This window comes from Sceloporus occidentalis, unplaced genomic scaffold, assembly GCF_023333645.1.
Source record: "Sceloporus occidentalis isolate IW3139 unplaced genomic scaffold, rSceOcc1.0.p SCAF_3, whole genome shotgun sequence".
Taxonomy (NCBI): Eukaryota; Metazoa; Chordata; class Lepidosauria; order Squamata; family Phrynosomatidae; genus Sceloporus; species Sceloporus occidentalis.
Genome location: NW_028316983.1, coordinates 201358977 through 201371281, shown reverse-complemented (window position 1 = coordinate 201371281; position 12305 = coordinate 201358977).

The window sequence follows — 12305 nt, the reverse complement described above, 5'->3', positions numbered from 1 at the left end:
TAATAGCACTATCACAGCGTAGTGTGATATTCAGCTAGTAGGCTTGGGCAAATAACCAGTTCAGGAGTGGTGGTGGGCAGCTTGTGTGGTGTTATAGGGTTGTCATGTGTTGTCGGACTGCAACTCCCATCGGCCTTAGGACTGGGAGTTAGGGCCCATATCCCCCTTCATTGTTAGCACCATCCCACGATCCAGTCTTGTTGTGTTGTCACCTTTTCCAGTTTACGGTGACTAAAACAGAGTATGGTGTTCTTAGAGATGGCACAATATGATGTCAATATAATGTTGGTAGTTTTTATATTCCATCCCTTTTCTAATTAGGTCCAACATGGAGGTGGCCTTGATCCCAGTACTTTCTCCTTTGAACAAAATTTTCCTTGAGCTAGTTAGTCTTCACAACAGAGAGCTAGCATGGTGTAGTGATTTTAGCATTTATTTATCTATTTGTTTTATGGGATTTATATCCTGCCTTTCTTCCAAAATGGAATCCAAAGCATTGGACAGACTCTGGAGAACAGGGTTGAAATCCCTGCTTGGCCATAGAAACCCACTGGCTGACTTTGGGCAAATCACACTCTCTCAGCCTCAGAAGAAGACAAAGGCAAACCCTTCCTATGAACGAATCTTGCCAAGAGAACACCATGATAGAGTCTCCTTGGACTTGCCATAAACCAGAAATAACTTGAAAGCACACAACAAGTCATCACAGTACTAGGATATATTTCTTGTTCACTGACCATTTCCTGTCCATGTCAGCAGATTATTGTATTTGGAATTTTCTTTCTCTCCTCCTCCTCCTCCTCTTCCTCCTTCTTTTTGGCCATAGTGTGAATCACTTTATTTATTTGCCATTTTAATCCCTCTTTCAGCAGTTTGGAAAAGTCCTATAAGACACACCCAGACTACTTAAAAAGACCAGGAAGCCCCAGAATTTTTTCCTGTTCTTTCCAATTTCATTTTGGAAACGCGTACACATTATATTTATCCTAGAACATTTTCTGTCAACTCCCAGTACAATAAGACTTTTTATACCAGCTCTCCAGGTCAATTTATTTCAGCGTAGTATAAAATTGGCAAGAACAGGAAAAAAATTCAATCAGTTTGGATGGACCCTAAGATACCTTTGCCATCTGTTTTTGTTTTAATGCCCCTAAATAATTTGGCACTGTTAGCAAACCTATTAAATGCAATGGAGACCATGGCAAACCTTTTCTGAATAAATTTTGCAAAACAAAAAGATCTTCCTACGAAAGTGTTGCCATAAGTCAAAGTCCACCTTGAAGGTACATAGCAACAAGATACTCCAAGGACTAGAGTTTGTTTGGCTTTCTTCCTAACTAGTTTGGAAATCTAAGCTACATACTGCTAAATTCAATGGGATTCATTTCCATGCAATGAGATCTCTATGGAAATCAGGAGAGTGGGGAGATTCTGTAGTAGAGAGACCTAGAGTTCCTCAATCCTAGTGGCAAAAGGAGAAGAACTGAACAAAGTGAGGTAAGGAATGAACTGGTTATTCATTGGTGTGTGTGTGTGTGTGTAATTTTACTCCCACTGATCACAATTCACAAAGTTGTGAGGAAAGAATTATTGAATTTGTCAGATCTAAGAATGGATTTGCATATAGAGGGAGCAGGAAAACTTTGGATCGTCTAGATACATATGTTGTGAAACATCATTCTGTTCTAAGGTGGCCCTTTCAAATACGGAATTGTCACTTAATTTCTGCCACATGTGGGTATGAAACAGCTCCATATATAAAGTCAGGGTTGCCTCACTGTCCTTTTTTCTTTCTTTCATGGGTGTACTCAAAGCAGCATGGTTCTTTGGTTCACATTAATATTTTAACTTTTGAACAGCATTTACGCTTGACAAGTTTGCTCAATAGGAAAACAGCATAACTGCATTCAATTTTCCCTACCAGTCTCATGACAAACAGCTGCGTTCTTTATGTTTTATGTTTGATGCAAAGAAGAAAAGTTGAGTTCTGATGTCTGAGCAGCTGATTTCTTGGTCTTACGAATTCTCTGCAAAAACCACAAAATCATTTCCACAATACAGCCTTCTTTTAAGGAAACTTAAATCTTCACAGTTTCTTCTCAGATGTGAAACAAATTATTTAACAGTTACACTGTTGTATATCTTCATTATTTAATCACACCATGATTCCAAGACTCCTTTGCTGTTTTGGGGATACCACCAGCCCCACAAGCTCATTTGGATGGAATGCAAGAGAAGGCTTTCTTGGTACCTGCTCCCTGGCACTGGAATTCCCATGTTAGAGAGTTCAAACTGGATCCTTTCTTGCTGTCCTTCCATCATTACAGAGAAACATTTTTAATTCAACACAATACTTTTATAAATTGATTCCAAGGGCTTTTGTATTGTCCAGTTGTTTTTATTCTGGCCTTATTAATGCACATGGTTTAAATTCTATAGATAGTTTAATTACATTTTAACTACTTTTGTTTGCTTGTTTGTGTTTATTTACCTTTGTTTTAATTTCTGTAAACCATCGTTTGTCCCAGTTTTGGGGGAAAGGTGGGGAATAAATGAATAAAATAGCATGTGTTATGATACAAACTAAAATACAATCGATCAGATGCAATGTGTCTGGTTGATTCATGACAGTACTTGGTTTCATTTTTGTTCTCTGAAGAATGTGCACCATGGGCACGCACCCCATTACTCCTTCCGGGGCGTGGGAGCCTTTTTTCTGACGCAGCTTCCAGCATATGCTGGAAGCCGTGTATGGCACACCTGCGTATGATACGGGTGCACTGTATTATATCATATTCATCTGATATAAATTCAGATGTTATGTAAATAATCTTTCTTAAGTTTCAGAAGTCTCATATATTATATAATCAGCATACTATAATTTTTTATTGTTCCTCATAATTAGTATCTATATTGCATTATGAAGAATTTTGGGTTGAAAGACTTGTGGATTAGATACTATTTAGTTTTAGGACTGTTTAATTATCTGTTCATAGAATTTAATTCAGTACAAATTTACATCTTTTTCTTCATGTTTTAGTTTCGTTTCTTTCACTGTGCAGTTCTAGAACTAGTTTCCTTTGTTTATGAAGCCTACTTAGGAAGCCTCCTAATGTTTCTGTTTTAATCCCCATTCTTTATTAATGAATTCTTTTTAATAATTTATGTCACTGCAGACTTTGCAGCTCTTTAGGAAACCACATTTGAATTCTATTACCTTCCCAAAAGTGAATTCAAGGCATGCCTAGATGCCTTTGAGAAAAGAGGTAGAAAAAAGGAGACATTTAAGTACAGTCATTCCAAAGTTTGGGCAATTATTTCGTAAATGTTTATTCATCAGTTTTAGCTACACATGTTAAAGGTTTTTAGCTTGGCACTTTAACTCTATGAGAGGCATCTAATGACCAGAAGAAATAGTGTGGTAATGGGGAATGAAACAGGTAGAGGATTTCTCAGAAAGGAAATCAGTGACATTTCACCTAACTCTTTCTGACAGATACAATGGTAAATCAATGGTGTATGTCCTTTTTCTTTTGTCTTAAATTAAAAGAATCCACATGATGCATAAAATTCACACAGTAAGAAACCCATAGAACACAACATCTTCCAACATCACTCAGATTAACTATAGTGATAACAGTATTAAGTAAATCTTTCCATCAGTTACTGTGTGAAACAAATGGACAATACTGTTGACTATTATAGTTAGAATAATTCATAAATGGGCCCCATATCACACAGAATAAATTATGTAGTTGGGACATACTTTTTTCATGCACATGCATGGTCAGCTTTTCTATAAAGGTGGAGACCACAGTCTTTTTTTCCCAACTATGAAGAGACAGATTAATTGCATCTTTCCAGTGGGACGTTTGTTTGTTTGTTTAATTTTGTTGTATGACAGAGAACACCAGTTAGCTCTTCATGTGGGATAGATTGATTGGATCCCCAAAACGAAACACATTCTACCTTATAATATTTTGCAATTTTTCTTGAAGCCTTTTTTTGTTTCTTTTAATCCTGTTAATGTTATTATGTACTGTATTGGCCTTCAGTGCTCTAGACGATAGGAGGAATCTGAAAGGACAGTGGAGGACTAAAAATAGCTAAAGGACGAAGTAGGAGTTCATGGCAGTGTTTAAAAAATTGAGTCATTCATCTCATAAACTTTGAAAATATTTGCACAAGAACTGGTGATTTAGCAATCTGAGATATATGTAAATACATATTTAGATGTTCGGTGCAGTTATGCTGGCCACATGACTACTGGAATAGTCCTCAGACAACACTGACTCTTTAGCTTAGTAATGGAGATGAGCACCATGCCCTACAGTCGGTTACAACTAGACATTCATGTCAAGGGACTCCCTTTACCTTTTACACTGGCTTTAATGGTATACCTCTTTCCCATGTGTGGACTGGTGCTGACAATAGATTATTACCCCAGCTTGATATGTGTACTTTCAGTGGGGAATTTACGTAGTTGTTATTTATTGAGATGTGTGTCTTGGGTGTGGGGATAAATACACTGAAACACCATGATCAGAGTTGGCCCCTAAAAATCCTGTGGGTTCATCCTTACACTGTTTCATTCAGTACACTAATGACAGCTCAACTGTACTGTGGCTTTCCCACTAGCCACCATTATTTATACATTCATGTGCTCATGGACGATAGCTTCTGAATGCCTCACACCAGACCAGTTAAGAGAATTCTGAGAAAGGGAGGGGAAGGTAAACAACATGGAATGAGTCATAATCCAGTTACTGTCTGCATTGCTTTAAGCTTCTTTATGCACCAGTATATTAAAAAAGGGACCCTGTCAAAGGATTCAGAGACAGGAAGGTATAGCAGGAAGTAGGTGGAGCAATGTCTTGGTTTAACAACCAAAGGAACTATGCTTTTCCTGTAGCTAAACCTCAAATGGATGTTTGCTACAAGATAAAATAATAAAATGAAGCAAATAACATAATAGTTTTTTTTCCTGTCTTGTAACTCTTTTGACTGTGTATTTTAACTTCATGTTTGTTTATTTATAGATAATGTTGTATCTGACCAAATCAGCCCCCAAAGATGCCCCAGGTGGTCCAGTTAAAACAAAAACGACATAATTAACTGTAAACATCCCAGCTCCACTGTGAAACCCACTTGGTGAACTTGGGCAAGCCACATGCTCTCAGCCTCAGGGGAAGACAATGGCAAACCACGTCTGAACAAATCTTGCCAAGAAAACCCTATGGTAGGTTTGCCTTAGGGTCACCATAAATTGGAAACAACTTGGAAGCATGCAACACACATACAGGCCACATCCACACTGCAGAAATAATCCAGTTTGATATCACTTTAACTGCCATGGCTCAATGCTAGGAAATTCTGGGAACTATAGTTTTGCAAGACATTACGATTCCTCTGTCAGAGCACTGTGGTGCCACAACAAACTATAAATTGGCTTATGGTAAGCAGGACTTTTATCATTCAAAACCAGTATTCAGAATTGGGATGCAGTGCAAACATTGGGATACTGGATGCATGCCTACCTCTAGCTGTACATCTGTACTTTACCAGGGTTATGAATGAAGTTGGGATCTATTGTAGGAAATGGAGGGAAATGTATTTTGATTCCTATTTGTTTGTTTTGCACCCTACACACCCTCCCAATATGAGATCCACACAGATTAAAACATAATGCAAATAGAAATCTATCATTATGACAAAAACAGTTTTAAAAGCAACTACGTAAGCTATCCCATTAGAAACAGCACTAAATTGAGATAGCTTAAAAAGAACTTTAAAACAAAGAATGAAAATCAATATACAGCAAAAACCTATTCACATCCATTAAAAGATTCACCTACAGCAACCAGTTAAAGGCCTGCTTAAATTTTTAAAAAGTGTCTGGCGAAAGGATACCAGAGAGAACAGTACACTGAGAAAAGTCATTTTATTGCAAGATGGTTAGGTACCAAGAGCTCGATGGAACAGAAAGATTTTTGTCTCCTGGTGGGAGGAAAATAAGGAGGCAGCCAGGCTAACCTCTTTAGGACAGAGAGAAGTGTCTCTTTATTACAAAAAAGGCTGTATAATGATTTGTTTTGACAGAAAATTAATGGGGGAATCCTATAACATGGGCCCTTGGTGTCTACTGGTATTTTGTTCTAGGACACACACACATACACAAACACCTGTGGATACCAAAATCAATGGATGCTCAATTCCCATTAAATACAATGACATAGAAATAGTGGCCCTTATATAAAATGTCAAAATCAAGGATTGGTTTTTGAAATTTATACATTTAAAAAAAAATAATTACAAACCATGGATGGTTGAATCCGTGGATAAGTAATTCATGGATATGGAGGGCTGACTGTACATGACTACTCAGAAATCCCATTGACTTTCTGTTTCTCTGTGGCTAACTCCTTGAGGAATGGTTATAACATTATAGCATTTCCCTCATGAATCTCTAGCAACAGTTTAGCATAGGCTTCAATAAGAATAAATATTTTTAATTGATTGCTAAGCAGGATTCTATATTCCGATTAGTGAAAGAAGGGCTAGGTATACATATTTTAGCACCTAATAAATACTCTTTAAAAAAAACATGTTCAAGAAAAGCGCTAAAGATTGACCTACCCATCTAAGACCTCATGTTGTAATGCCTTCTAAAAGGAGGGGGTAACAGGAAGATCATAAACACACAATTGGATGGGTTAACATATTTAACTTCTTATCCTACAACACAATTAAATATAACATGAGGATCCATATTGATCATGGAACATATTTGTCACCATGGTCAAGACGGGGCAAACCATGTACTTGTGGAGAAACATTCCAGAATGGAATGTACTACTTGAACTACATGTTCTTTTGCTTCTTCCAGCCTTGATACTATAATAAATTAACTATTGTGATCAAACAGTTCTCTGGTATTTACAGAAGCAGAATAGTCATTCACACAGAATGCTAAAACGGAAAGTTGTAGGCTAATCCAGTACAGAACAGAGTTTTACTTCTTGTATTTTTTAAATGGTTAAATAATGTTTTCTTTAAGGAGCTGATTCAGACTTCCTCCAGCATCAGCTGCTTGAGTAAGAATGACACAAATGGTCACATGTTTCAGTAAGCAAAGGGGTAATCTTTAAAACTGGAACATTATGCAACTGGGGAATTTATTTTCTTTTTCTCTTTTCCTACACTACATTTCTACTTATGTAGAAAACCTAGGGCACATTTCTCCCAGTAGGTTTACTAAATGCTATACCTGTGCATCCCCCCTCCCAATTATTTAGTATTATTAAAGTGCAAAGCTCTAAAGAAATATTCCCCTTTTACAACTCAAGAATAACAATACATTCAAGTGTGGGAACCAAACCAAACTTGGTGGGGCAAGAGAGCTGCTGAGGGGACAGCCAAAAGGGTGTGCTCAGCCTTCTGTGCTGTTGTGGCACTGGACTCCTCTTGAGGAGACATATGCCATCACAGCCTCCTTATGCTGCAATGCCAGCCTCCTTATGAAGAGACCAGCTCTGCTGCAGCCAAGGCAAGAAGGAACCATTCAGCAGCAGCATACCTGACCAGGTGTAACCCCTCTTCTGGGGTGTCACCCGGTGCAGGCTGAATCCCCGCACCCCCTAGTGGCACCACTGTTTTTAGGTACTCTCCTCTCCCACTTATACTCATAGAAGCTGTTTATGTGAAGATATAATAGCACTGGGCACAGTCCCAGGCTTTTATTATGAATTTATAAGAAATGCCTCATTGATGTAATTATAGAGGTATCTAGATGACTTCCTTCTGTACTCATCCTGCATTTTCTCAAATAGTGTCTTTTTTTTTTCTTTCCAGGAAAAAAAATCCATGAAGAAAGCTGTCATGATACAGTATGCCCGCATGCAGGAAACTCAATTGTACTGTATTGGCTCCCTCTACTGGAAAATTAGTTTTTAAGTTAGCTGAACACTAAAGTAAGGATAGTCCAAGCCATTGGATTCCTTATTGTCATGTAGAGATGTGACAGCTGGGCAGTGAAGAAAGCAGATAGAAAGAAAATCAACTTGTATGAGATGTGGTGCTGGAGAAGAATGCTGAAGATACTGTGGACAGCCAAAAAGACAAACCAATGGCTCCTAAAGCATTTCAAGACTGAATTCTCAAGGAAGCCAAGATGATTAAACTGAAGCTGTCTTACTTTGGTAACATAATGAGAAGACATGAGTCACTAGAAAAGACAATAATGCTAAGGAAGATGGAGGGTAGCAGAAAGAGGGAATAGGTGCATACTATATGGATAGACACAATCAAGGAGGTCACAGGCCTAAGCCTGCAGGATATGAGCAGAGGACAGATGGGAGGTGTCTCACTTCTGGAGTCACCATGATTTGAAGTAGATTCTAATTCAGTTAACAACAACAAGAAGTGGGAAGCAGAGCTTCACAAATGACATTTTTCTAAAATTCTATGTGGCTTTTGTACATTGACAGATCAGATATGTCACATAATTCACACACAGTGTGGAAGAATAAAGTACATAAAAATAGTCCAAAGATAAAGTAAAACCTCAAACTGATTTTTTTCAAGTAAGTGCCAAAGCTGATAACCTGGAAGGAGCCATCTCCAGCCACTCTGGCCACAGCTGGGAACGTGGCGACCAGACCTGCGGGGATATGCATCGTCTAAACACCACAACCCAAAGCATCTGGAAGCCACTCTATTTGGCCCATCTGTTTCAGGCCTAACATGAAGAAAAGTACTGGCACTCGTCCACCATGTTCTCTAAATTTGCCTGTTAGTGAAGAGCTTTTGTTGTTGTGTGCCTTCAAGTCGTTTCTGACTTATGGAGACCTTAAGGTGAATTTATAATGGTGGTTTTTTGGCTAGTTTCTTCAGAACTGGTTTGCCATTGCCATCCTCAGAGACTGAGAGAATGTGACTTGCTCAAGGTCACTCAATGAGTTTATGTGACTGAGATGGAATTTGAACCCTAGTTTGCAGAGTCATTGTCCAGTGTTCAAATCATTACACCATACTAGCTCAGCGAAGAGACTACATTGCCTAAATACCCTGAAATCACCAGTCTGATATTGGAAACTAAGCAGGGTCAGTATTAATTAGTATTTGGATGGGAAACCACCAACAAATATCAGGTGCTGTAGGCTACAGGAAAAGAGATTACACCTCAACATTAGGATGAACCTGATAGTAAGAGTTGTTTGATAGTGGAACACACTCTTTGGGAGTGTGGTAGAGTCTCCTTCTTTGGAGGTTTTTTAAACAGAGGCTGGATGGCCATCTGTTCAGGGTACCTTTATTGGGTATTCCTGCATGGGTTGGACTGGATGGACCTTGAGGTCTCTTCCAACTCTATGATTCAATATTTCAGAGGAAGGACCTATCAAAATCACCCCTGAGTATTCCTTGCCTAGGAAAACCCTATGAAATTCATGGGGTCACCATTAGTTGACAGGCAACAGGAACAAAGAAATTACCAGTGGGAATAGTGGAAATGGCCTTGAATGTAGACAGAGGATGTAAATAACATTGTCTGTACATTGCATCTGGTGTTTGTGAAACATTTCCCTCTTACTCTATATTGCCCTCTGTTTATTTTTCTCCTCATTAGTTCATTTCACATAGTTTTGCCTGTGTACTGAAATGGGGAGTGGGATTGTGGTGGCAACCCTATACCTCCCCCTATGCCTATTCAGCATAGGTGACTACATGTGTGCAGATGTATACATGCACAGATTTGTTCACACCAGCTTAACCCCTGGAAAACGATATATGCAGTTAAGCAGGGACAATACCATAAGTATGCTAGTATATGTGTTGTATCCATGCAGATATTTGATCAAAGGCAAGTACTCCTCCCATGAAATTACTGCACATTGTTTGAACATCTACATCTCCCTACACAACCACTTCATGTCAAAGCCACCCTCTATATTCTCATCTCACACAGATCTGTATTGCTTTCTGTTCTCTTATTAGATCCTGGTGTTTAAATGGAAGTATTTTCACTCTTTCCTCCATTCCTGGCTATAAACGACTTGCATATAAATCCTTTTAAAAGAAGAACTTGGAATCTATGAGAAGCATCTGGCCTGTTCTCTTATCCATTGGTGTTTGAAAAGGCTCCAAAGAAGCACTCCTCGTCCTCTGAGGATTTCCCCATTTTATGTTTCTGATTTTGGCAAGTGTGATGCTTTGCTTGTTATCATCTCTTGAGGATCAATCAGAATAAAAAGCTGCAGAATTTTAAAGACAACACTAGTAGGGGTGTGGGGTAATAACATTGATAGGAGACAGAAATATCTAGATTGGGTTGGCAGGGAAACCATTTGTGGTTTTCCAGATTTTGCAGAAACTGGGTCATTCTCATATATATGTAGAATTTTTCTGTGGTGTATATTGATTTTTCCTTTTGAAAATAATCTACATAGATTTTACTTACAAAATAGTTATAAGTAAAACAATCTATTACAGATCTGTGTTGTTGTTTTGTTGTTGTTGTTGTTAACTGCCCTTGAGTTAACCTTGACTCATGTTGACTCTATGCATGAGTAATCTTCAAGACCTGTCCTCAACTTGTCTGCTCAGATATTGCAGACTCGGGTCTGTGGCTTCTCTGATCAAGTCTAACAACCTGGCATGTGGTCTGCTCTCTTTCCAGTGCCTTACAGTTTTCCTAGCATTGTTGTCTTTTCAAAGGATTAATTCCTTCTCATGATGTGGCCAAATTACAAAAGCCTCAATTTAAAATCCTGGCTTCCAGGAAGAGTTCAGGCCTGATCTTTTCTAGAACCCATTTCTTTGTCTTCTTGGCCCTTAATGGTATTCTCAGCACTCCTCTCCAGCACCACATCTCAAATGAGTTGATTTTCTTTCCATTGGCTTTCTTCACTGTCCAGCTCTGGTGATGGGGAATACAGGGCCTTGGAGAAATGAGAGGAGCTGTGAGAGAGACAGACTGGGGAGGCAAGGGAGGGAGGAGGGCAGAACTGGAGGGGAAATAAGAGAACTGGAGAGGATTATATTGAGAGGGAAGGATTGAAAGAAAAAAGAAAGAGGGGATCTGAACAAATCCTACTGGGCGGCAGCAGTAGAGGTGAGTGATACTGGTGGAGGACCTTTGAGATCTTTGAGAAACAATGGATTACAGATGAAATGCTTCAAGAAGTTAAAGGAAGATGAGAAGCAAACAAAAAGGAAGATAGAAACACAATCTGAATCATGAGTGCTATTGTCCAAAGATTAGTGTGCAAAGATCAAGAAAGTTACTACAAAATCAATGCAGAGAGCTAGAGGCCTACAAAAACAGATCTATGTATCAATTGTATTTAATAATCCAAAGAGCCGATGCAGCTTTGGATGCATTAACAGGAATATAATTCAGGTCATAGGAAATAATCCTACTATTCTACTCTGCTTTGGTTGGACCTTCCTTGGAATACTGCATTCAGTTCTGGGCACCACAGTGAAGAAGGACATTAACAACCTGGAATGAGGTCAGAGGATGGTGATCATAATAGTAAAAAAGTCTAGAAGTCAGCTCCTATGAAGAACAGCATTTTCAAATGGGATGTTATGCAAATAATAAATTAAGCTTGTTCTCTATGCTTCACGTGGTAGGATGGATTGAAATTGCAAGATAGGATATTTCCAATAAACATTAGAAAGAACTTTCTAATGGTAAACATGATTCAACAGTGGCACTGACTAACTGCCTGAAAGGAGAATGGGATGTCTTTCATTGCAAGTTCAATAGCAATCTGCCAAACATGCTTTAGGATTTCCTACATCATAGAGAGATGGACTAGATAACCCTCTGAGTAAAATTTTCACCATACTACATGAAACTATGTACATGTAAATCTATTTAGGCTGTGCATCTAACATTGTAATTTAAAGGTATAATTTTAATTTTGCTAGTTGTTTATTCACTATTAACATTACATTCAGTGATATATGGTAATTAAAATTAGGATTACCATTAATACAAAAAACATTACTAAGGATTCTGTATGGTGCAGTATGGGAGGTGGTCACTGGCACAAGGAGGTGATACCATGAGTTACCGCACTTGGTGACACCAACCCTGCTTTTACAAGGTGTGTTTATTCCTTTTGCTTACCTCAAGAAGCAATTTCAGGTCACTTAGTACAGGATGTTCTGATCCAAAGCTAGGAGTATCTGCACTGGTTTGCTTTTGTCTGAGTTTACTGGGAAAGGTGAGATTCTGGTCCTCTCCTCTCCTCTCCCCTTTTTCCTGCTGACGAGTTTGCAGAAGTTGAAGTTAATTT